This window comes from Rhinoderma darwinii, chromosome 6 (assembly GCF_050947455.1).
Source record: "Rhinoderma darwinii isolate aRhiDar2 chromosome 6, aRhiDar2.hap1, whole genome shotgun sequence".
Lineage (NCBI taxonomy): Eukaryota > Metazoa > Chordata > Amphibia > Anura > Rhinodermatidae > Rhinoderma > Rhinoderma darwinii.
The window spans coordinates 139,519,018-139,542,994 of NC_134692.1; the positions used below are offsets into that span (position 1 = coordinate 139,519,018).

The 23,977-nt window shown below is 42.6% G+C and overlaps 1 protein-coding gene across 3 annotated transcripts in view; it reads right to left on the bottom strand.

Moving 5' to 3' along the window:
• Positions 1–23,977, bottom strand: part of RAI1 (retinoic acid induced 1) — a 104,698-nt gene that overhangs the window by 62,454 nt on the left and 18,267 nt on the right. Inside the window, exon 1 of one of the 3 annotated variants that reach the window (XM_075830655.1) lies at positions 148–168. The exons of the other annotated variants lie outside the window; for them this stretch is intronic. The gene's annotated coding sequence lies outside the window, so the exon portion shown is untranslated. Of the gene's footprint in view, positions 1–147; positions 169–23,977 lie in introns of those variants that run through there. 3 annotated transcript variants of the gene reach the window in all.

Below are 23,977 nucleotides of genomic sequence, written 5' to 3' on the forward strand. Positions count from 1 at the left end.
AGGAGAAGGATCTGATCACCAACCTTCTGATGTGACATGACGTGCGCCGGTAAGTGCCTTATTACACGCGGTACCACTCTGTCTACTGTCCCTATTACATTCCAGCTTCATGACTCTCATGGGAAATTCTCGGAGTATCTCACTTACTGAGCAGGAAGATTCTGTCGAGTGATGTACAATATAAGTGCATCCAATGCCAGGCGACTAATGGTGAAATAATGGGGGAGAAGGTGTATGGGGGGGGGGGGGGGGTATACTATTGTTCTGTGATCCCTCCATACATCCAGGACTGTAGGATCAGTGCGGACACGTGGGCTCAGGCCACATGATTGGTTTCCATTCGCTGGGTGGTAAGGGGGGAGCGTTCTGTGCCAGATCTGTCTGCACAACAGATGTAGCTTTGTCCCCTTCTCGCACATGACTCATGATGACAGACCCGGCCTTCTCCAGAAGGCCACCAGAGACACGTCTGAAGCGGCAGCGTGGCCCCTGTACGACAGACTCATTTACAATATGCTGTAATAACATGCAGCGAGAAGACAGCGCAAGTTTAATTGCAGAGATGCAATTAAATCCCACGGTTATTATACAAGCCGTCTATAGAAATTAGATAGCTGTCACTCGGAGATCCTAATACTTCTCACAGCTGAGGGTTTGTTACCCTCTCTGAGCTAGACATACATCTATTTTTCCTGCACGGATACATTGTAGCAAACTCAGGACAGGAGAGAGATTTGTGCTGCTGATGTGTTTATTTCACAAAGGATTGTCTAGACTGGATACAATTGTAACAAACCCTCAGCTGTGAGAAGAATTAGGGCCTATTCACATCTGCATTGCAGGCCCTTTATAGGGGCCTCCGTCGCACATCAGGCCGCTCTACATGAATTGTTAAGCCCCAAGGGGTACATTGGCTGCTGTTTATATATAGATTATTTAAACGTAAACATGAATGCCCCATTCACTTAGAACAAGCAGAGATCTTGAAAATGGTGAGGGATGTAAACACAAAATATATTATACAAGGATTAAGCTTTATATACGTAACAGAGGTCACTCACGGTGCAGGGCCTGCGCTTATATTAGTAAAACCGCATACACCCTAAAGCCAATGGATTCCGTCAGGCGCCGGTTGTCGTCAACGGAAATCGGAGCTTCCGGTATTTTCATTGTTCTGCTCCTCTGACGGAGAAAGACAACGGAAACCCCGAACGCAGATGTGAAAAGGCCCTCAGGTCTGTACAGGTTTTCAGCCCCTGGGTGAATGTTCTCATTCACTGACAGGAAGCAGAGATTTTGATAATTGTTTGAAATTAAAACACAAAGTCAATTAGAGAGTTGCAGAACTTTACGTTGTACAATGATTTAGCTTGATTTACATAATTTTTTGAAAACCCCAACTCCAATTGAGGGTGGTAATTGGCTGGCAGGCACCCATGGTGCCCAACATCTCCAGGGAAAAACACGTCTGACCTGTTTCATGGAGGGTTTCCGGCAGTCCTAATATACATTAGATTGTTACTGGGATCCACCATCAAAAATATGTGTGTCTATTGTCAGCTTCAGTCCCATTATCATGTATATACAGTATATATTTTTTTAACCTTCCTATAATAACTCCATGAATCAATAAAGGGGTAAAAAATGGAGTTTCTCATTGTAATTATCGAATAGGGGGTCTGCAATTATTTTAAGATGCAATGTTAAATAAGCGATGTTACAGTGGACATATTTGGCAGTATGGAGCTTTGATTGGTCACAGAGTCACCCAGGCTTCACAGAAATGCACAGTCCCTGCGGTCTCCTCCCACATCTCTCTGTTGCTCCCTCCTCTTGATCAGAACTGTAGTATTTCAATATAGTATCCAGGTTTGCGATCGGTGGGGGCCCGACCCCTGGAACATCCACCCATTACAAAAAGAAGGGTTATGGGAATTTTCTGGAGCATTGTGGCCCCTTCAATGTTTTTTCCAGACCCAGCGGCCCGTGACTCTGTGCCTGCCACTGCAGCTCAGCCCCATTGACTTGAAAAATAGGCCAGCAATGTGTATTCCTGGAAAACCACATTAAAGGGATTGTCTGGTTTAGAAAATCCATTCTCAAATACCCGATTTGTAATTTGGGGTGGGGGTGGGGGGCTTCCAGGACCCTCATCTAATACACTAAGGACACAGCAAACCAATGCATTAGACACACAACCTATTGATTTGAATGGGAACTGTAATTCTTCTTTTCTCCCGTGGTGGCGCTGCAGGGGAATTGAACATTTACTGCCAGGTTTTCCTAAAGATTATAGCTGATCGCTCATAGTCCCAGTGATCAATTTATCTTCAGCAAACAATGAACATCCCCTTTAAGGACTGAGTGACAAACCCTGTGAACTGTAATGGTGGCCATGTTGGTTGTCACCCAGCTTTCCTAGATACAGAAATTACTGCATTGAATGTTTAACAATGGACGAATCTGGGATTTTTTTTATTCCTACGGTCTTACTGCACGACGTCGCTGCAGCGACTGCGCGCCCCGCTAATATTTCTATTCCAGTGCAGTAAATAAGAGTTCGAAATAAAAAAAGAATCTGCTTTCCCAATTAATTCTGACCTTTCCTGCGACTGCGGGATTCTGTGATAACGCTACAACGCTCATTTTTTTGAGACCCACAAAATGGAACATCCCACACATCTAATGTGATTTCCTTTCATATCGGCCATAACCCACAGAGCCCCCCGGACCCTCCTCTTTATTCCCAGCAGGTCTCATTTTGAGATTCGGCCTGGATTTGCCCAGTTTGGCAGTCGTGGGTTAACTACTAATCTGATTTGATTACTGCAAAAACTAAAAAGTGAGATTTTGGGAAAACAAGAGAGAGAGCGCGGGGAGGTTACGGGGGGGGGGGGGGGGGGGGCTTTGGCGGGGGCTGGATTTGCCCACCCACGGAGATTTCACTTTGGGGACGGGGGGCCTCACTGATCTCAAACCAGCTCCTATTTTACATTACATTCCCCAGGAGGGGATTTAACCTTTGTAGCAGACCCCCCCCCCCAAAAAAAAATCCCAACAATGAATGAGGAGGTTGCATGGATGTAGCAGAGCTGAAATTGTTATTTGGCACAATGGTTCTAGCTGCGGTTTTACATGGGACTGCAGGTAAACGTGTTACTTTATCTTAATTGTGATATTGTAAACTTACTACCTTATCTAAATTATGAAATTAGAATTAATTATCTGTGGTTTTACATAGGACTGCATATAAACCGATTAATCATTATAACTTATTGTGAAAGCCTAATTATCATGTTATCTACCTTACATAAGTCTGCCGATAAACTTACAACCTTATCTTAGTTATATCATAATCGAAATTATCGGTGGTTTTACATGGGACTGCAGGTAATTTCTTTTATAATTGAGTATAATGTCTTATCTTTTTTACAGAGGGCTGCAGACATTTGTTACCCTAACGAATTGTGATATCGTAATGTATTTGTGGTTTTACATAGGACTGCAGGCATACTTCTTATTTACTATGACAGCATAATGCGTAACCTAATTTACATAGGACTGCATGGAAGAAAACAGCTTTGTCTAGCTTATATCATAATTTATTATTTGTGGTTTATCATAGGACTGCAGGTAAGCCGACTGTGTCATTTTAATGCATCCTAACATCATGGTATGTTATCTGTGGTTTTACATGGGACTGCAAGTCATCTTACTATCTCATCTAAATTATGATATTATTAGGAAATATATGTGGTTTATATAGAACTGCACATAAACGTATAATTTATCATAATTTTTGTTAAAGGCCTAATGAGTTATCTATTTTACATAGGACTGCAGGTAAACTGCTAATTTTATCTTAGTTATGATATCATAATGTATTATCTGTGGTATTACAGAGGACTGCAAGTAACTGACTGTATCACCTTAACGCATCCTAATATCGTGATGTGGTATCTGTGGTTTTACATGGGACTGCAGATAAACGTTCATTATCCTTTCATCTTTGGCGTCCCATCGCAAGTCATCTGATCCAGAGCATAAGAGGAAAGTCACATAGAATGATCTCCCAATTTCTGCAGGAAAAGGGGTCGGATTTCATCAAGTGTTATCCGTGGTCTTACATAGGACTGCAGGTAAACCTAATTCATTATTTTAACTCGGTTGTAATCAGGCACAAATTATGCAGCCCCAAAGACAAACTCAGCACTGCTATATCTGTACAAGAGCAGGAAGAGTGGTGATTTGCCAAAGATGATTATAGAGCATCAGTCCACATGAGACGGTCATAAATGATAAAGGGATTGGGGGGGGGGGGGGGGGGCAGGGAACGTGTCTTCCAAGCGACCAACAAGATCCAGGGTTCAACGCGACCAGCCACGTTCCAGGAGCATCTGAGTGTGTGACGGCTCCTGACTGCAAAAATATCACACAGCTTATAAGTCATTAGCCCATGAGAGACAGAGATGGAGTCTGAGATGCTTCCAACACCGCCTCCTCCTCTCGTGGATCGAGCGCGCTGCGGCGGAGGTCAGAGAACATCAGTGCAGTCAGGGCGACCGAGCGAGCGAGCAAACAAGTAATCAGCCCGGAAGCCGACTCCATATCTGTCCTGTATCCTCTGCCATAGACTGAGGTGGTAACCGGATTCTCACCAAATCCTCATTGTAACCGCCGAACGTCTATCCTGGTAAAAATATATATATCAATAATACAGGAGCTGCAACACGATCACATATACAAGTGCGACCCCATCATACAAGCAGCGATTATTAACCCCTTCCAAACTAGACACAATGACCAGCAAATTGCGTAGTTATATTCTTGTATATAGGGGGCAGTATTATAATAGTTATATTCTTGTATATAGGGGAGTATTATAGTAGTTATATTCTTGTATATAGGGACAGTATTATAGTAGTTATATTCTTGTATATAGGGGGCAGTATTATAGCAGTTATATTCTTGTATATAGGGGCAGTATTATAGTAGTTATATTCTTGTATATAGGGAGCAGTATTATAGTAGTTATATTCTTGTATATAGGGGGCAGTATTATAGTAGTTATATTCTTGTATATAGGGACAGTATTATAGTAGTTATATTCTTGTATATAGGAGGCAGTATTATAGTAGTTATATTCTTGTATATAGGGAGCAGTATTATAGTAGTTATATTCTTGTATATAGGAGGCAGTATTATAGTAGTTATATTCTTGTATATAGGAGGCAGTATTATAGTAGTTATATTCTTGTATATAGGAGCAGTATTATAGTAGTTATATTCTTGTATATAGGGACAGTATTATAGTAGATATATTCTTGTATATAGGGGGCAGTATTATAGTAGTTATATTCTTGTATATAGGGGCAGTATTATAGTAGTTATATTCTTGTATATAGGGGACAGTATTATAGTAGTTATATTCTTGTATATAGGGGCAGTATTATAGTAGTTATATTCTTGTATATAGGGGGCAGTATTATAGTAGTTATATTCTTGTATATAGGGGCAGTATTATAGTAGTTATATTCTTGTATATAGCGGGCAGTATTATAGTAGTTATATTCTTGTATATAGGGGACAGTATTATAGTAGTTATATTCTTGTACATAGGGAGCAGTATTATAGTAGTTATTCTTGTATATAGGTGGCAGTATTATAGTAGTTATATTCTTGTACATAGGGGCAGTATTATAGTAGTTATATTCTTGTATATAGGGGGCAGTATTATAGTAGTTATATTCTTGTATATAGGGGAAGTATTATAGTAGTTATATTCTTGTATATAGGGGGCAGTATTATAGTAGTAATATTCTTGTATATAGGGGAAGCATTATAGTAGTTATATTCTTGTATATAGGGGGCAGTATTATAGTAGTTATATTCTTGTATATAGGGGCAGTATTATAATAGTTATATTCTTGTATATAGGGGCAGTATTATAGTAGTTATATTCTTGTATATAGGAGGCAGTATTATAGTAGTTATATTCTTGTATATAGGAGGCAGTATTATAGTAGTTATATTCTTGTATATAGGAGCAGTATTATAGTAGATATATTCTTGTATATAGGGAGCAGTATTATAGTAGTTATATTCTTGTATATAGGGTCAGTATTATAGTAGTTATATTCTTGTATATAGGAGCAGTATTATAGTAGTTATATTCTTGTATATAGGAGCAGTATTATAGTAGTTATATTCTTGTATATAGGAGCAGTATTATAGTAGTTATATTCTTGTATATAGGGGGCAGTATTATAGTAATTATATTCTTGTATATAGGGGCAGTATTATAGTAGTTATATTCTTGTATATAGGAGCAGTATTATAGTAGTTATATTCTTGTATATAGGGGGCAGTATTATAGTAATTATATTCTTGTATATAGGGGCAGTATAGTAGTTACATTCTTGTATATAGGGGGCAGTATTATAGTAATTATATTCTTGTATATAGGAGCAGTATTATAGTAGTTATATTCTTGTATATAGGAGCAGTATTATAGTAGTTATATTCTTGTATATAGGGGGCAGTATTATAGTAGTTATATTCTTGTATATAGGAGGCAGTATTATAGTAGTTATATTCTTGTATATAGGAGCAGTATTATAGTAGTTATAGTCTTGTATATAGGGGCAGTATTATAGTAGTTATATTCTTGTATATAGGAGGCAGTATTATAGTAGTTATATTCTTGTATATAGGAGAAGTATTATAGTAGTTATATTCTTGTATATAGGGGCAGTATTATAGTAGTTATATTCTTGTATATAGGGAGCAGTATTATAGTAGTTATATTCTTGTATATAGGGGCAGTATTATAGTAGTTATATTCTTGTATATAGGGAGCAGTATTATAGTAGTTATATTCTTGTATATAGGGGCAGTATTATAGTAGTTATATTCTTGTATATAGGGGGCAGTATTATAGTAGTTATATTCTTGTATATAGGGGCAGTATTATAGTAGTTATATTCTTGTATATAGGAGAAGTATTATAGTAGTTATATTCTTGTATATAGGGGGCAGTATTATAGCAGTTATATTCTTGTACATAAAGGCCACTTTTTTTGACAGAGTGCAGGGGTGACAATGAGCACAGGATAAGCTTCTTCCAGGATAGAGAACTTGCATGGAGTTTGTACCTTATGCCCCTGTTCTCGGAGTTGAAGTGACGCAGGACACAACATTTCGGTTATGTAGTTATGTTTCATGAATCCCCTTTTGGGCCACATATCGTTACGATGTATAAATCCCCTTGGTCTCCTCATGGGCATAAACCCCACTAGTCTTTCCCAGCACTTTGCTGCCATGAACACATCCTGGAATCTCAGAATCGCTGCTGTAGGGTCATTGTTGCTAATTTTGGCCGGTGTGACGCATGTTTCCCCGCAGACAAGGTTACTTCCTGTTCACACCTTGAGGATTAGACAAGGCATTAGAAAACCCCTGGAGACATATCAATCTCACTGAAATATGGAATGCTGTGAGGACAATGTTGCAGCTGGGGTACTTATAGCAGATAAGTGCTACCTGGATATTTTATAATACGGCGCCCACTCCTCCGCGGTCAAAATACGATTCTAAGATTTCTTATGTCTCTTGTATTGAATGTATCAATCCGTGTCCATAGAAATCAAATCAGAGTTCAGCTTTCATTTTCCAAACAGCACAAAGTGGAAAGTAGTCACCGAATGGTTGCTACGGGCAACAAGGCCGCTTTTTTTTTTAAGACGGTCATGGTAAATTTTTTGCAGCATTGACTACAAGTTCCAGCATGCCTGCAAGGCTCCATATATTATATATACGGCAAGGAGAGGGGAAATAGAACCAGCGCAAATTCCCTTCCTATCTGAAAATGGACCATTTCTTTGTAGCAGAATCTGTGCATTATCACTTGCTGATGGTTTCCACATGGAGATTTTTGTTCCCAACCCCTGTGCCACCAGCGGTAAACAAAACAAATACAGATAAGGGTGTTTTTGGAATAGATGTATATCATTGTATACATTCAATATTCCTTTAATCTGGCATGACCTGGATTTTTCTGGATTATCAGACAGTCATAGAAAAGTACGAAAGGAGTGGAGAACCTGAAGCAAAGTGCATCAAATTTGGTAGTGATCCAGTGCTCTGGACTATTGGAATTTCCGGACAATCAGATGCCGGATTAAAGGAATTTTACCGTATGCTATAGAAATGCCTTTGTTTTTTTATGCGTCACTGAATAGGTAAAGGTCACTTTCACCTTTGCGGTTTTGTCTCGTTGTCAATGTCACTTTCCTGTAACAGCCTCTCCTCCTTCTTTATTTCTGTCCCGTCCTCTGTGAGTGTCCCCTCTCCGCCTCCTCCTTCTCGCTGTCACGCCGTACGCCTCTCTCTATCTCCACGTCAAATTGTAAAAAACTCTACCCAGAACAAAATCAGAACCGTCGCTGATACAACGGTTACCTCCCTGCCTGTGACAGGTACATCCGCAAAAACAATTTTACAACCCGCCAATTCTCCGATAAGCTTCGCCCTCCGTTGTGTCTAACCGGATAACCTCCATTTTTTTTTTGTATAATTAATTTATCCTAATTTATCAAAATAAAAGAAAAATCTACGACCGTGGTCTATTCGCTTGACAGGTTGTGTGCGGATAAATCAGAGGTAATTCGCTGCGCAGGGAACGGCGGCTGCTACAGGCTTTTTTTTTATAATCTTTTTTTTTTTCATGTGCGGGAAGATAAATCCCCCATTTCCAACGTCTGAACATAATCCAGTTATTTACTCATAGTTTTGCTATGAAATCAAAGGGCTTAAGCTGTTTTATAACCGATGTCTCACACACACACGATCTGCTGATTTCAATCCCTAACTAAACCCTTCGTTCGCGCCCCCACCCCCCAACTTTTAGCGACCCCCCCCCCCAATGCAGAGAATTTTTCTTTAAGAAGCTCGTGGCTTTGTTGGCATGGCTATGAATGGGTTAATTCTATTAATTTAGGGTGCTAGACCCTTCGTTGCTAGTCCTGGTCGCTATAACGCAACCGACACTACAACGGAACCCAACAGACCCCATTAAAAGTCAATGGGGTCCGCAGGGGCCAGTGGCACGGTCGTACAGACGGAAGCCACAAGGCAAGTGTAAATATAGCCTAATATGTCTCAACTAGCAGCGCGGAGGAAAATGGCGTTTGAGCACGTTTTATATACCGTATTCTATATTTTATCGGACATATTGGCGTTACTTTTCTTTTGTACTCCTTTTGACCGCCATATTTAAAAAACACGTGCCCAACTACAGACGTTTGCAGCATTATTTCTATCGCCCCATCCAAGTTATTGTAACTTATTTGGGAAATTTAGCCGTTTTTGGGGCGCGTTTCACCATCCACTTTAATTGGAGGAAAATGGTAATTATATCCGTCTCATATGTTTATATGTGGCAGGTGCAAGTTCAACTAAGAAATAAAGGGTTAACTTGATAATTCTAAACATTGCAGCTCTTGTGGTCAGTGTAACTCATAACAACCAATCAGATTCCAACTGTCAGTGTTGCTCATAGCAACCAGATTCCAGCGATTAGTGTAACACACATCAACCAATCAGATTCCAGCTGTTAGTATTGCTCACAGTAACCAATCTGAATCCAGCTGTCAGTGTAACTCATAGCAACCAATCCGATTACAGGTGTCAGTGTTGCTTATAGTAACCAGATTCCAGTTGTCAGTGTAACTCATAGCAACCAGATTCCAGCTGTCAGTGTTGCTCATAGCAGCCAATCTGATTCCAGCTGTCAGTGTTGGTCATAGCAACCAGATTCCAGCTGTCAGTGTTGCTCATAGCAGCCAATCTGAGTCCAGCTGTCAGTGTTGCTCATAGCAACCAGATTCCAGCTGTCAGTGTTGCTCATAGCAGCCAATCTGATTCCAGCTGTCAGTGTTGCTCATAGCAACCAGATTCCAGCTGTCAGTGTAACTCATAGCAGATTCCGGCTGTCAGTGTTGCTTGTAGCAGCCACTAAGATTTCAGCTGTCACTGTTGCTCATTGTAACCAATCAGATTCCAGCTGTCACTGTTTCTCATAGCAACTAATCAGATTCCAGCTATCAGTGTAACACACAGCAACCAATCAGATTACACGTATCAGTGTTGCTTATAGTAACCAGATTCCAGCTGTCAGTGTTGCTCATAGCAGCTAATCAGATTCCAGATGTAAGTGTTGCTCATAGCAACCAGATTCCAGATGTCAGTGTAACTCATAGCAACCAGATTCCAGCTGTCTGTAACTCATAGCAACCAGATTCCAGCTGTCAGTGTTGCTCATAGAAACCAGATTCCAGAAATCAGTGTAACACACAGCAACCAATTAGATTCCAGGTGTCAGTGTTGCTTATAGTAACCGGATGCCAGCTGTCAGTGTATGTTGCTTATAGCAACCAATCAGACTCCAGCTCTCAGTAATCTGATTGGTTGCTATGGGCAACTGAACCTTTTTGTTAGAACAGTGTTTATGCAGGGGGCTTAATCTTATCTAATAACTGGAGTCGGGCAATACCTATCATAGTCCAGCTGTCAGTGTTGCTCATAGCAACCAGATTCCAGCTGTCAGTGTTGCTCATAGCAGCCAATCTGATTCCAGCTGTCAGTGTTGCTCATAGCAACCAGATTCCAGCTGTCAGTGTAACTCATAGCAGATTCCGGCTGTCAGTGTTGCTTGTAGCAGCCACTAAGATTTCAGCTGTCACTGTTGCTCATAGCAACTAATCAGATTCCAGCTATCAGTGTAACACACAGCAACCAATCAGATTACACGTATCAGTGTTGCTTATAGTAACCAGATTCCAGCTGTCAGTGTTGCTCATAGCAGCTAATCAGATTCCAGATGTAAGTGTTGCTCATAGCAACCAGATTCCAGATGTCAGTGTAACTCATAGCAACCAGATTCCAGATGTCAGTGTAACTCATAGCAACCAGATTCCAGCTGTCTGTAACTCATAGCAACCAGATTCCAGCTGTCAGTGTTGCTCATAGAAACCAGATTCCAGAAATCAGTGTAACACACAGCAACCAATTAGATTCCAGGTGTCAGTGTTGCTTATAGTAACCGGATGCCAGCTGTCAGTGTATGTTGCTTATAGCAACCAATCAGACTCCAGCTTTTACTTTTCCAGAGCAAGTGTGGAATATACTCAGCAATCTGATTGGTTGCTATGGGCAACTGAACCTTTTTGTTAGAACAGTGTTTATGCAGGGGGCTTAATCTTCTTATCTAATAACTGGAGTCGGGCAATACCTATCATAGGCTAAGCAAAAATATGTCAAACTACAACTCCCAGCAGGAACTGGAAACCTGTTTTGGTCTAAAAAAAACAAAACAACTCTTGTATTTTGCACAGCACCAAGCAGATATTCCCGGGGAGGAGGGAGGCCGAGCCTGTCCCAGAGCTGCACTTACTGGACGCCAGTGTCTGCACCACAATCCTTGGCAAAACGCACCTGTCAATCATCGTTCTGTTCAGCTTCAAAACCCTTTACGGTAATTGACCGCCGTGATGTTCTGCAGGCTCAGAGCAACAGAGCAGCGGCAGAGCATCGCCATTCTTCTCTGACCGATCGTGTTAACAACTGGCTACGCAATTTTTGGGACTCCAATTAGACAAGGTGGTCTGTGACGCCAACACTCAATGCCATAGGTTTCCGATTGTTCTGCTACCATCCGAAAATGTTTCCAATCATCGTTAATCTTTTAAATTTTAAAACTGGTCGTATTGTCATTATAAATGCCGATTGGTACGGACGGTCGTATCGGACAAATTATTGGCGCCTCTTTACAAGGGAAGGTCCAATAGCGGCAGGTTATTTATGTGTTGAATAATAAGATCGCAACCAAGCAAGAGCACAGGTTTACGAGATCATCGTATGCAAAAAAACTAAAATATTCTCATCTTCTCCTGGGAAATGATTCAACCTAATCAATAGGAGATGGAGCTGCGTACACGATGGAGGCTGACGGAGCAAGGCGAGCGAATATACATAAAGCCTTGCAGCGACCGTCAGCGCACATTCTATTATCATCATTATTGCCTATGGTTCATTGAAGCCCCTGCCCAGCCTCGTAGCCCAACGTCCCCCCAGCCTCAGACCCTGAACGTGAGCAGAAAAAGCCCAACTCATCTAGCGGTGGAGTTGGCTTGACAACCCCATCTTTATTCCCATTGTCCTTCCCTTCAAGCGGCGCTTAAAAAGGAGCCCCTAACGAGCGACTACTCGTGTTCTTCGGCTAATTACCAGCAGCCAGATGATGACAAGCTCAACTACCTGCAGAGCAGACCCTACGAGCGGCGGACTGAGCGGTGGGGCGGTCTCCCCCATAGACAGCATCTTCGCCTGTGAGTGACAGGACGCAAAGACCAGGAGAGGGATGGAGGGAGGGCGACGGAACCTGCTCCTTCCTCACCGCGTATTTCACAGACCAGTGAACTGTCACTCTCACTCACTACAAGGAGAGGTAACGCTCACACTCCAAGAGAGTCCAGATGCCTCCTATGATCTTAGATTGAAGAGCATTTCCACCTTAAAAAAATCCTCGAGTCTTCCATTTAAGACTTGTGATGATCTTCTCAGTCCTTACCTTCATCTTCTAGGTGGGTGACGGCAGCCATAGTGACGGACACCCAGCTATCTACAGCAAATAAATCGGTCCCTCGTCTTACTGCACTGGCATTCTATTCATGAATCAGGAATCTCAGGAGGAACGATTGAGGAGCATGAAAATTTGGGAGGAAATAGAAGATTAAAGTGATTTTTTTGGTTTCAGAAATTTTTAGTAATATAAATGTACTCTGAAAGATAGGAGTGTGCCATACATATGATATAATAATATAATAAACAGATAAAATCTTGGGGGGTGGGGTCTGTTAAGGATGATCAACAAGCTCCTATTATTTTGAAGTGACTCGGATAAAAGGGGTGGTGCTGTGACAACTCGTTTTAGGATAGCAGTTAGGCCTTGTTCACACGGCGCTAAAAAAAAACGACGTGTAAACGCGTCAAAAACTTTTGAAAGTACAGGAGTTTTTGCTGCGTTTTTTGGGCACGAAATTAGGACCCCCATTGACTATAGGAGTTAGGCCTCATTTACACGAGCGTGTGCGTTTTGCTCACGCAAAAAACACGGCGTTTTGTGTGCGAAAAAGGCACTTGACAGCTCCGTGTGTCATGTTCATATGGTGCGCGGCTGCGTGCTTTTCACGCAGCCGCCATCATTATGACACTCCGTTTGGATGTTTGTAAACAGAAAAGCACGTGGTGCTTTTCTGTTTACATTCATTTTTTTACCGCTGTTGCGCGAATAACGCGCGCCCCACGGAAGTGCTTCCGTGTGGCGCGCGTGATTTTCACGCACCCATTGACTTCAATGGGTGCGTGATGCGCGAAAAACGCAGAAATATAGAACCGGACTCACGCTGCGCAAAACTCACGGACAGTCTGCACGGGCCCCATAGACTTGCATAGGTCCGTGCGACCGGCGTGAAAATCACGAGGGTTGCACGGACGTATAGCACGTTCGTGTTAATCCGCCCTTAGAGTTAAATTATATGGACTGTACCTAATACAAAGGGAATACATAGACCCCACGAAGATAGAGCACTAGTCAAACTAAAGTCCATGGAGGCAGAGTTAGATCAAAGCGACGTTAATGACTGTGCCACCCGACTGGTCACCATGCCAGGATCAAAGCTCAAATGTCACCATAAGAGGTTGAACCGCATGAGGTGCCACTGCAGGAGATAATGCCGTGCTTTACTACGTTGCTGTAAAATGTAAACATTCAGCTTACCCTCGACTTCTAATTCCAGTGTGTGCCAACGTACCACCTGGCAAGTCCCAATTTGGGCAATCATGAGGTTCCCTGGTAATGATAACCGTGCACGAAGCTCTGCCCCCTCAACCCACACAGGTGCAATTAACGCCACCCGCTCACACTCATTAAACTCTGATATACCTCATTAGAAGAGGAAGACGTTATGTAGAGGAGACGGGCAGCTGATAATGGCCTCTTTTTATGAGCAGCCCTGTGCACACACATTAAGGCCTCATGCACACGACCGTAGCCATGTGCACGGCCGTGATTTTCGGGTCAGCCGGCCACGAAGTGACAGCCGCGAGCCGCCCGCAAATCACGGGCCGTGCACATAGCCGCTGCCATTATTTTCAATGAGCCCGGACCGCAGAACACGGCCGTAATAAGACATGCCCGCTCCTGGGCCATGCACGAACCGTGAAAACCACGGTCGTGTGCATGGCCCCATAGGAATGACTAAGGCCCCATGCACACGAACGTGCTTTTGCGTCCGCAATTCCCCCGAAAATCCACGGGAGAATTGCGGCCCCATTCATTCCTATGGGGCCATGCACACGACCGTGGTTTTCATGGTCCGTGCATGGCCCGGGAGCCTGGACCGCAGAAAGAACGGGCAAGTCTTATTACGCCCGTGTTCTGCGGTCCAGGCTCATTGAAAACAATGGCCGCGGCCATGTGCATGTCCCACGATTTGCGGGCAGCTCGCGGCTGACAGTCCGCTGCCGGCCGACCCGAAAATTACGGCCGTGCACATGGCTACGGTCGTGTGCATGAGGCCTTACACATGTATATCAGGCGTACAACTGTTCTACGAAGCTTACAATCTAAACCACAATAGGCGTTACAGATTACCAGTCACCTGTCCAAGGCTGATCCAATATAAACCAGTCACCAGAATGACCCAGTATAAGGCCCAGTGCACGCGACCGTAGTGTTTTATTACTGACCACAAATACGGATCTGTAGTCATCCGCATATCTGGCTTGCTGTCCGCAAATACAGTCAGTAGTGCCTCCATATTTACAGATCCCCCCCCAAAAAAACCGAAGCTACGAATGAGGTCACCAACAAGTCCCAACCAATTCAAAAGGTCACATGATCGCTCAGGTGCCCTTTTCTTGTGGAATCCGCTGCTGTTGCATGGCAACGCTTCCGCAATTATGGACAGCTGCGAATTTACACCCATAGCTGTCCGCAATTTTGCACGCGCCCATAGACTTTTATGGGCGTTTCTGTGCCGCAATTGCGGACAGGAATAGGACATGTTCTATATTTTGTGGATCATTTGTACGGCCCGGACACACATCTGTAAATATATGGAAAGGTGTCCGTGGCCTATAGAAATGTATGAGTCCGCGGATTATCCGTAATTACGGATAAAAACCTACGGTCGTGTGCATGGTGTCTAAACCTGATACTAGTCACCAGACTGGTTCAATATAAACTATTCCAGACTGGTCCCTTACTAACTAATCTCTAAGGCTGGGTTCACACGACCTATTTTCAGACGTAATGGAGGTGTTTTACGCCTCGAATTACGTCTGAAAAAACGGCTCCAATACGTCGGAAAACATCTGCCCATTACTTTCAATGGGTTTGCCGATGTTCTGTGCCGACGACCTGTCATTTTACGCGTCGCTGTCAAAAGACGGCTCGTAAAATTACAGCCTCGTCAAAGAAGTGCAGGACCCTTCTTGGGACGTAATTGGAGCAGTTTTTCATTGAATCCAATGAAGAACAGCTCCAAATTACGTCCGTAAAAGACGCCTCGCAAAACGCCAGTACATGCAATTACGTCTGAAATTACGAAGCGGATTTCTCCTGAAAACAGCTCCGTAATTTCAGACGTAATTGCAGTTATCGTGTGCACATGCCCTAACTATTCAGTTTCCAGTATTAATCTCTCATTTCAAAACGGCCGCAAAAAAGAAGTGCCCGTCATTTCTTGAGCCGTTTTTGGAGCCGTTTTTCATAGACTATAGAAAAACAGCTCCAAAACCGGGCGTAAAAATACGCAGCGAAAATCGCGAGTGGCTTAAAAAACTTCTGAAAATAAGGAGCTGTTTTCCCTTGAAAACAGCTCCGTATTTTCAGACGTTTTTTGCTAAGCGTGTGAACATACCCTTACTAGTCACCAGGGTGGTCTAACATGAACCTCTTTGGGTATGTTCACATGATTAGCAAATTACGTCTGAAATTACGGAGCTGTTTTCAGGCGAAAACAGCTCCTGAATTTCAGACTTTTTGCAAGTACTCGCGTTTTTCGCTGCCGTTTTTGGAGGTTTTTTCAATAGAGTCTATGGAAAACGGCTACAAAAGCGTCCCAAGAAGTGTCCTGCACTTCTTTTTCGTGGCCGTTTCTTTTACGCGTAAAAAAACGCAGCGAAAAACGCTTAATCGGAACAGAACCCCATTTTCCCATTGAAATCAATGGGCAGATGTTTGGAGGCGTTCTGCGTCCGATTTTTTGCCTGTTTTTCGGGCGATTACGGCCCGAAAAACGGCCGAAAATAGGCCGTGTAAACATACCCTTAGGCTTTATTCAGGCAACCAGGTGTCAAATTGACCGTGAAAAACGACAGATCCCTCATAGACTTGTCTAATGAGGGATCCGGGAAAACGGGCAAAAATGGGACATGTCCTATTTTTTCCCGGGCCATTCACATGATCCATTAAAAAAAAAACGGCCGTAACACAGCTGAGTTTCCCTGTCGTCTGAATAGGGCCTTAGTAGTCACAAGGGTGGTCCAACATGAAACTCTTACTAGTCACCAGGGTGGTCCAACATGAAAGGTGGTCCAACATGAAACTCTTACTAGTCATGAGGGTGGTCCAACATGAAACTCTTACTAGTCATGAGGGTGGTCCAACATGAAACTCTTACTAGTCACCAGGGTGGTACAACAAAATACTCTTACTAGTCACCAGGCCGTTCTGACAACTAGCTAGCCAAATAGTAGTTTCTAATTAGTCACAAGACTGGTCGAATATATAAACCTCATACTAGTCACCTGTCTAGTAAAAGTTTTATATTTAACCAGTCACCAGGCTAGTAAAAAATATACTTCTCACTAGTCACCAGGCTGGTCAAATATACACTTCTTACTAGTCACCAGGCTGGTGGAATATAAACCACTTACTAGTCACAAGGATGGTCCAATCTTAATAGTTACTAGGCTGGTCCAATATACAACGTCCCCTATCTACAAACTGTGTTTCTATGTAATAACTACTACAGAACTCGTGCTAATCACCAAGAAAATACAGTGATAGTAATGATAACAACCAGTGACCCACAAAGTGCTCTTATTTTATTTCTTATCTATACAGGTCCAACATTCTGAGTAGATTTCTGCAGACAGATTTCTGCAGCTCCCTCTGAACTCAATAATAAACCTGTCGTCAATAAACTCTGAAGCTCCCCCTAGTGGTGGCTGCAAGCTAATGGAATTTTATCATTTACCTCAATGGCTGTGTGAACTAAAACAAAGGATTTGGGGCTCTGCATCAGAAAAAGAAAGCTCCGTCCCCTATTAAGATATATCATGAAATGAATCAATACATAATGTAGGACCTATTTAGATGAAGTTGAAATTAAATTTACATTTCTGATACCAGGGGTCATTATTTGTGTTATCGGCATTTGTACATTATTAACCCCCTTTATATGGTTATAAGTACAGTTAATGGACTACAACCAGATGTATGAACGTCCGTCTCGCTGGACGCCAGTGTACAACAAAGGACCGTATCAAAGCGTTAAAAGCTGTCGCTCTCTCTCTCTCTTACGTCCCCCAGTAACATTAATGAAACCAGAATATAGACCTGGCTGATCTCTCTAGGCTGGGATGTATTGCGCACTATGTAAACCACACATCTCCGGCTTCACGGCGTGCTATGAGACCTCCTTAACTGGAGAAAAAGAGAGGAGGGGGGATCCCAGTCTACAGAAAGGTACATTTCCCATAGGGCCACTTGCAAGCTCATTAGGAAGGAAGTGAGGCTGATGCATTTGCTACTGAGAGCGAAAAAAAAAAAAAAAAAAAAAATCAGACCGGTGAATGGATGAGAGGAAAGAAAGAGACGGCGCTCAGCCTCCAACACCTCGTCAATTATTCCTTATTTTTTATCCGTTTCCAAAGCTTTACAAAAAGCGAGTGAGCAACACCAAAAATGTTAACACAAAAAAAAAAAAAATACGATCAACAAGAAACACGCAATCCGTAATTGTTCTCTACACAGGCTACATAATAAAATACAATTCCCCTACTGAATTAGAGTATAAGTTTATAAGCGCCACTAAGGGTGATTCTAATTAGGCTGTGTTTAGTTATAGGCTGTGTTCGGTTTTCCTGGAAAATTTACTGGAATTTAATTTGTTGGATGTACAATTTCTGGTGGATTTGGATTGATGAATCCTCATCACACATGTGTTAGAGGAGAAATGTTCAATCGTTTTTTTGTTCGAGGAAAAAAAAATACAATAGGGTTACTGTGCCCTCTCCTACTTTTTTGCACTGCAGCACTCCCCTATGTGGGCGGGGCCTATATCTCTGTTAAGTCTGAGTTTTCTTGTTCATAATTATATGCCAGAAATACTCAAACATACGCAAGCAAAGCAATAGGATGGAGAAGTGCTGAATGGAATATTACTTGGCATGCAGGAACTATGAAAAGATGTGTGCCAGCCCTTATGGGCACCGTAATAGCCGCCACTAGGTGTAGCAGACAACTCAGGAACAGCTGAAGAGAATATTAAAAGACTTTAAAGGAGAGAATGGACATATTTGCAGGTCATACGATCCCCTGTAATCAAGTTCTGCAAGGGGGGACCTGCACTATGAAATGGGGACAAGGACAACCACATACATGGATGCGGCGTCTATTGTAGGACATCTCCCTGACAAATGCCCTTAGCCTTCCCGCCTGAGCCCTGGTCACCCACCAGCTCCGGCTTGACCGTCAACTTTACCATTAGAGTATCAGCAACACAACTCATTCCCTCAAGGGGTTAATAAAAGCCTCTATCTCATAAAGGGACCACAGGGACGTACGAAAGGACCTGTAAATAAGACGTGTTTCTCCTTTATCAAATATTTAGGGCATTTTTGCTCGCCAATCCGGCTCTGACAAACTCAAGCGCTGGAGAAGACTCGATTAATGTGATATATTAGCAATATATTTATGGGATTTACTGACAGGTGACGCATAACCGGCTCCCCAGCGCTTTCCGGGAGATGATGATCTGGCGAGTGGCAGCGTTTCAGTGTCTGCTGCAGTTTGCTGTATACGTTTCCTGTCCCAGCAGGAATATCTCAGAAATGGGGGGAAAAAAATGAGCATGTGTGCTAAATATAAAACACGCTTTATTTCACACTTTCATGGAGCTTTATACAGAATCCAGAACTGCGGAGATATATCCATCCATACAAGAACAATGGTTACAGGAAAGGCCGAACAAAAATAAATCCTCTCATATCTATCTATCTCATATCTATCTATCTATCTATCTATCTATCTATCTCATATCTATCTATCCATCTATCCATCCATCCATCTCATATCTATCTATCTATCTATCTATCTCATATCTATCTATCCATCTATCCATCCATCCATCTCATATCAATCAATCTCATATCTATCTATCCATCTATCTATCCATCTATCTATCCATCTATCTATCCATCTATCTATCCATCTATCTATCCATCTATCTATCCATCTATCTATCCATCTATCTATCCATCCATCTATCCATCCATCTATCTATCCATCTATCCATCCATCTATCCATCTATATATCTATCTATCTATCTATCTATCTATCTATCTATCTATCTATCTATCTATCTATCTATCTATCTATCTATCTATCCATTATCTATCCATCCATCCATCCATCCATCCATTATCTATCTACCTATCATCCATCTATGCATGAATTCATGGTGGGAATGGGATAGATGGTTATGAAATAAATAGATATGAGATAGATAGATAGATATGAGATAGATATGAGATAGATAGATAGATATGAGATAGATAGATATGAGATAGATAGATATGAGATAGATAGATATGAGATAGATAGATATGAGATAGATAGATATGAGATAGATAGATAGATAGATAGATAGATAGATAGATAGATAGATAGATAGATAGATAGATAGATAGATATGAGATAGATAGATAGATGATAGATAGATAGATAGATAGATAGATAGAGACAGGCAGATTAGCCCCCAGATGACTAAATGATCCCAAGGTGGGCCCAGACTTTGAAATGACAATGAAGCCTAGTTTTGAGGGCCCATTTGGTCCTGTACTTGAGAGCTGAGTGGATGCTGGACCAGATTACTTGGTTCTGTGGTTTTTGGGGCTAATTAGGAGGGAGAGAGTGGTAAAGAGGAGGATAGAGCGATATTAGACAGATGAATAGTAGAAAGGTGAATGGCTATTCGCAGAACAACAAGATAGAAAAGATCCAGGAGCGAAGACCCCCATTTATTTGTAGAACAATGGGGCTGTGGTGCTCATTAATGCAAGTTGGGAACTTACGTAACTCGAAACCTCTGACACCTAGCTCATTCAGAAGAGCCATTGATTTCTATTGTGCCCAGCCCAGCTCTCCTGAAATCAATGGCGCTTCCAAAGATCCTAACATTGTGTAGAAATCTCCGACCAGTATTGAAGGACCTCTGTGACCCCTTTATTTAGAGGAGGACCAGCTCATGACCTCCTCCGGCCTTTTCACAAGAACAAAACCCCCTAAATAATAATGGCCGATCATTTTCTCAACAATTCACACACATCTTGGTTTTCATTTCCTTTTCCTGTTGACAAAGAAAACAAAAAATGTCTGCAGGGTCTCAGCAGAGACAGGAATCAATGCAGCAACGCGTTTCGCTGGTCCTCTAAGGACCTGAAAATAAATATCAGAACTTCCTCATGATTCAGTCTCTCACACACACACAGAGCGCCCTGCTAGCGCTGAGCTAGGGATTAGCTGTTCCTTTGCAGAAGGTGCCTGTTCCCCGTACGCTACAGAACAGAAGATGAATGTGTTGCAGAGGCATGAGCCTTCTTGTCGAAGGGTTTTGTCATTTCTCTACCCAGCCGTTCCAAGCACACCAATTAAAAAGAGATTAGCGGGCTCCGTGCCCCACACACATCCTCGGAAACACACGCAGTAGACTGAGCGCGCACATAGCTGCTGGGCAGGACAAAGTGGGCACATATCGTTGCATTATTAACACAATTTGTGTCATGGCCGAGCAACAAAATGCGTCGGGTTACACACACTAAGATTTATTGACGGGGTTGGGCAGAATCCCATTATGGATTTTTTTTCTGCCCCCTGCCTACGTGGCACAAAGGCTAATTCTACTTAAGAGTCGTCCAGTTTAGAAAACCCATTGTCATACACTCTATTAGGGAATTCTGAGGTAATAGTGCAGGGTCCTCTGTTCAGGATCCTCATCTCTTGGCCAAAAGTGGAGATCGGCTACAAAAAGCGTCTCTCTCTGGAGGACCTCTCCTGTCCTGCATAACACAGACAACCCATTGATTTGAATGGACACGATGTAATTCTTCATTTCTCCTGTGGTGGCGCTGCAGGGAAATTGAAAAGTTACTGACAGGTTTCCCTACAGATTACAACTGATCGCTGGGGGTCCCAACAAGGGGACACTTTGTGATCACCCTATTGTAGCAGAAGGGTCATTGGGGCCCCTCAGACACCAGAGCCCAGATATTGTGATTGCAATATCTGCACCCCCTAGCGTCAGGCCCATGTTTGAATGGATATTTCTTTTTGGGTGCAGTGAACCTGGGGGTCATATATGTTTCCGAATCAGATTGTCTGTATGCAGCTGCCAATTTTTCTCAGGTCGGGAAGTGGGGGATATTTACCTCAGAGTGACTGGATCCTCCTGGTGGTTCCTAGGTACGACTAAAGGGGGGTTAACTTTTGTCCCATTAAAAGGGGTTCCATACATGACTAATGGTATATCAGTGCAGATCCAAAATTGGCTTTGTTTTGGGGGAAGGTGGGGGGTATCAGTGCTCAGACCCTCACGGGTCACAAATTAGAGGGCATATCCTAGCGATACACCATCAATCATGATAAGTACAGAGCTTAAAGGGCTAGTCCAGATTAGAAAAACATGGCTTTCTTTTCAAAACAGTGCCACACCTGTCCACAGGTTGTGTCTGGTATTGCAGCTCAGCCCTCATTCACTTCAAAATGATCTTTGGTTTTATTTTGTTAGTCAGTGACTACCTAGGAAAACCAAAGCAGTTCTCACTGTAAGAGCCCAACAAATAACTCCTTATATCTCAGCTTCCTGGGCCCCTGTGAGTGCGACATGGGGGGCGGGGGTGTTTTTTGGGTGAGCTGCAGTCACATGTGAATTTTTAGGTTTTGAGTGTAGACTTTAAAAGGAATAAAAATAAAAAGTCAGTGACAATGAGGAGCTTATAATATATAGAGGAAAAAATGAAACCAGATGTCTGGCCAATGGGTTTTCTGGTCTCCTTTGATCTCGCAATTTCAGTCCACCTCACGTTTTATTTCCCCGCAATCTATAAGCGCAATTTATTTCAGGCTTCTCCACTTCGAATAAATCTCCGTCTTTATATAATGGATAGTTAAACGATTCCAGGTTTTGAAACACTTACTAACGCTGGTAAAAATCGTGCGGTAACCCATAGCAACCAGATGGCTTCTTTTATTAAGGCGCTCGGGAATGCTGCAATTTCAGGCACTTTTTGACCTTGCTGGATGCAAATTTCAGAGAAAATATATGTACACAGCTCTGGTTTCAATCTAGAGCTGGGCTAGGATGCATTGCATATGTGGGAAGTGAGCGGACTCCTAAAAAAAGATGATAGGAATGAACTGGGAACACGTTTCTCATATTTCTTAAAGTAATTTTTACATTTTAACACCATGTCATTTTAAGGTCCACAGCTCTGCCTTGAATTATTTCGTAATATATCTTTATAGCGGTCGGTGCTCCGTTTTTCTTATACAGAGCTCTAAATACCCTGTATAGTCAAAGAGTTTAATGATGAAATTCCCGCTGCCTCCAGTCACCACTAGGGGGAGCTTAGAAGCTTATTGCACATTGTTTTATTATTAGGCTGTGTTCACACGACGCGATCAAATCAAGCTAACATGGCGCTGACCAGATTCTAATCCGCCCCCAACGCCGCCTTTCCAATTTCATTTCACTTCCTGCTGAAACGGCATCAGAACTGTTTTTTTTGAATGCCAGATTAGCAGGATTTCCAGATGGCTGGGCGCCGGATTATAGGAATTTGTCTGTTTTTATTTATCTCAGTTAATACCGATTAAAGAGATTGTTTTTAATGGCGTCTAAATTTTTTATTTTTTTACAGGCAACTGAAGATACGACAGGCGACAGCGCGGTGACACCGTGTACTGCACGCTGCAAGCGATATAGAGTTGGCAGGCCTTGGCGTAGTCTATTAGCTGGCAGAGCAGAGTGACACTGCCGCGCCTGCATCCTACTCTCCACATAAGGGAAAGAAACTAAAAGCACCAGCTGCAGACACTGTTCTGAGGCCTCCACATGGACGCCGGGCCGCGTGTCTCAGCCCCAAGAACAGTCACGGCACATCTGCCTGGCAACAGAACCGACAAAAAAATGTGTCGCCGGCGTGGTGCTATCAGCCCTGGATCACAGATGAAAAGGCGGCGAGCGAGACAAAGCTGCTTTGTACGAGACGAGCGTTCAGCTCTGCAGCAGAGCGTCCTGCTCATACCACCAACTCCCCGCTGAGATGCGCTGAACTCTATCAAATGATTCAGAAGCTCCTCGCCGTCCCCTTCTAACGCTCTGCAGCCTGGCGACGTAGTGGAACGCGGCCTGGCGCTCGTGACCATGTTCTATAATAACCTTAAAGGGCATTTCCACTAACATAAAACAAAAAAAATTCCTCGGCCTTTTCTGTCACGTTATTGAAAATTCCATTCAAATTATATCTGCTCCTGGGAAACTGGGTGACAACCAATATCGCCGCCATTAAGGGTTGTCATCCCACTCAAATTTCCTGGACATAGTAGCAGCAACACCGAAGCAGGAG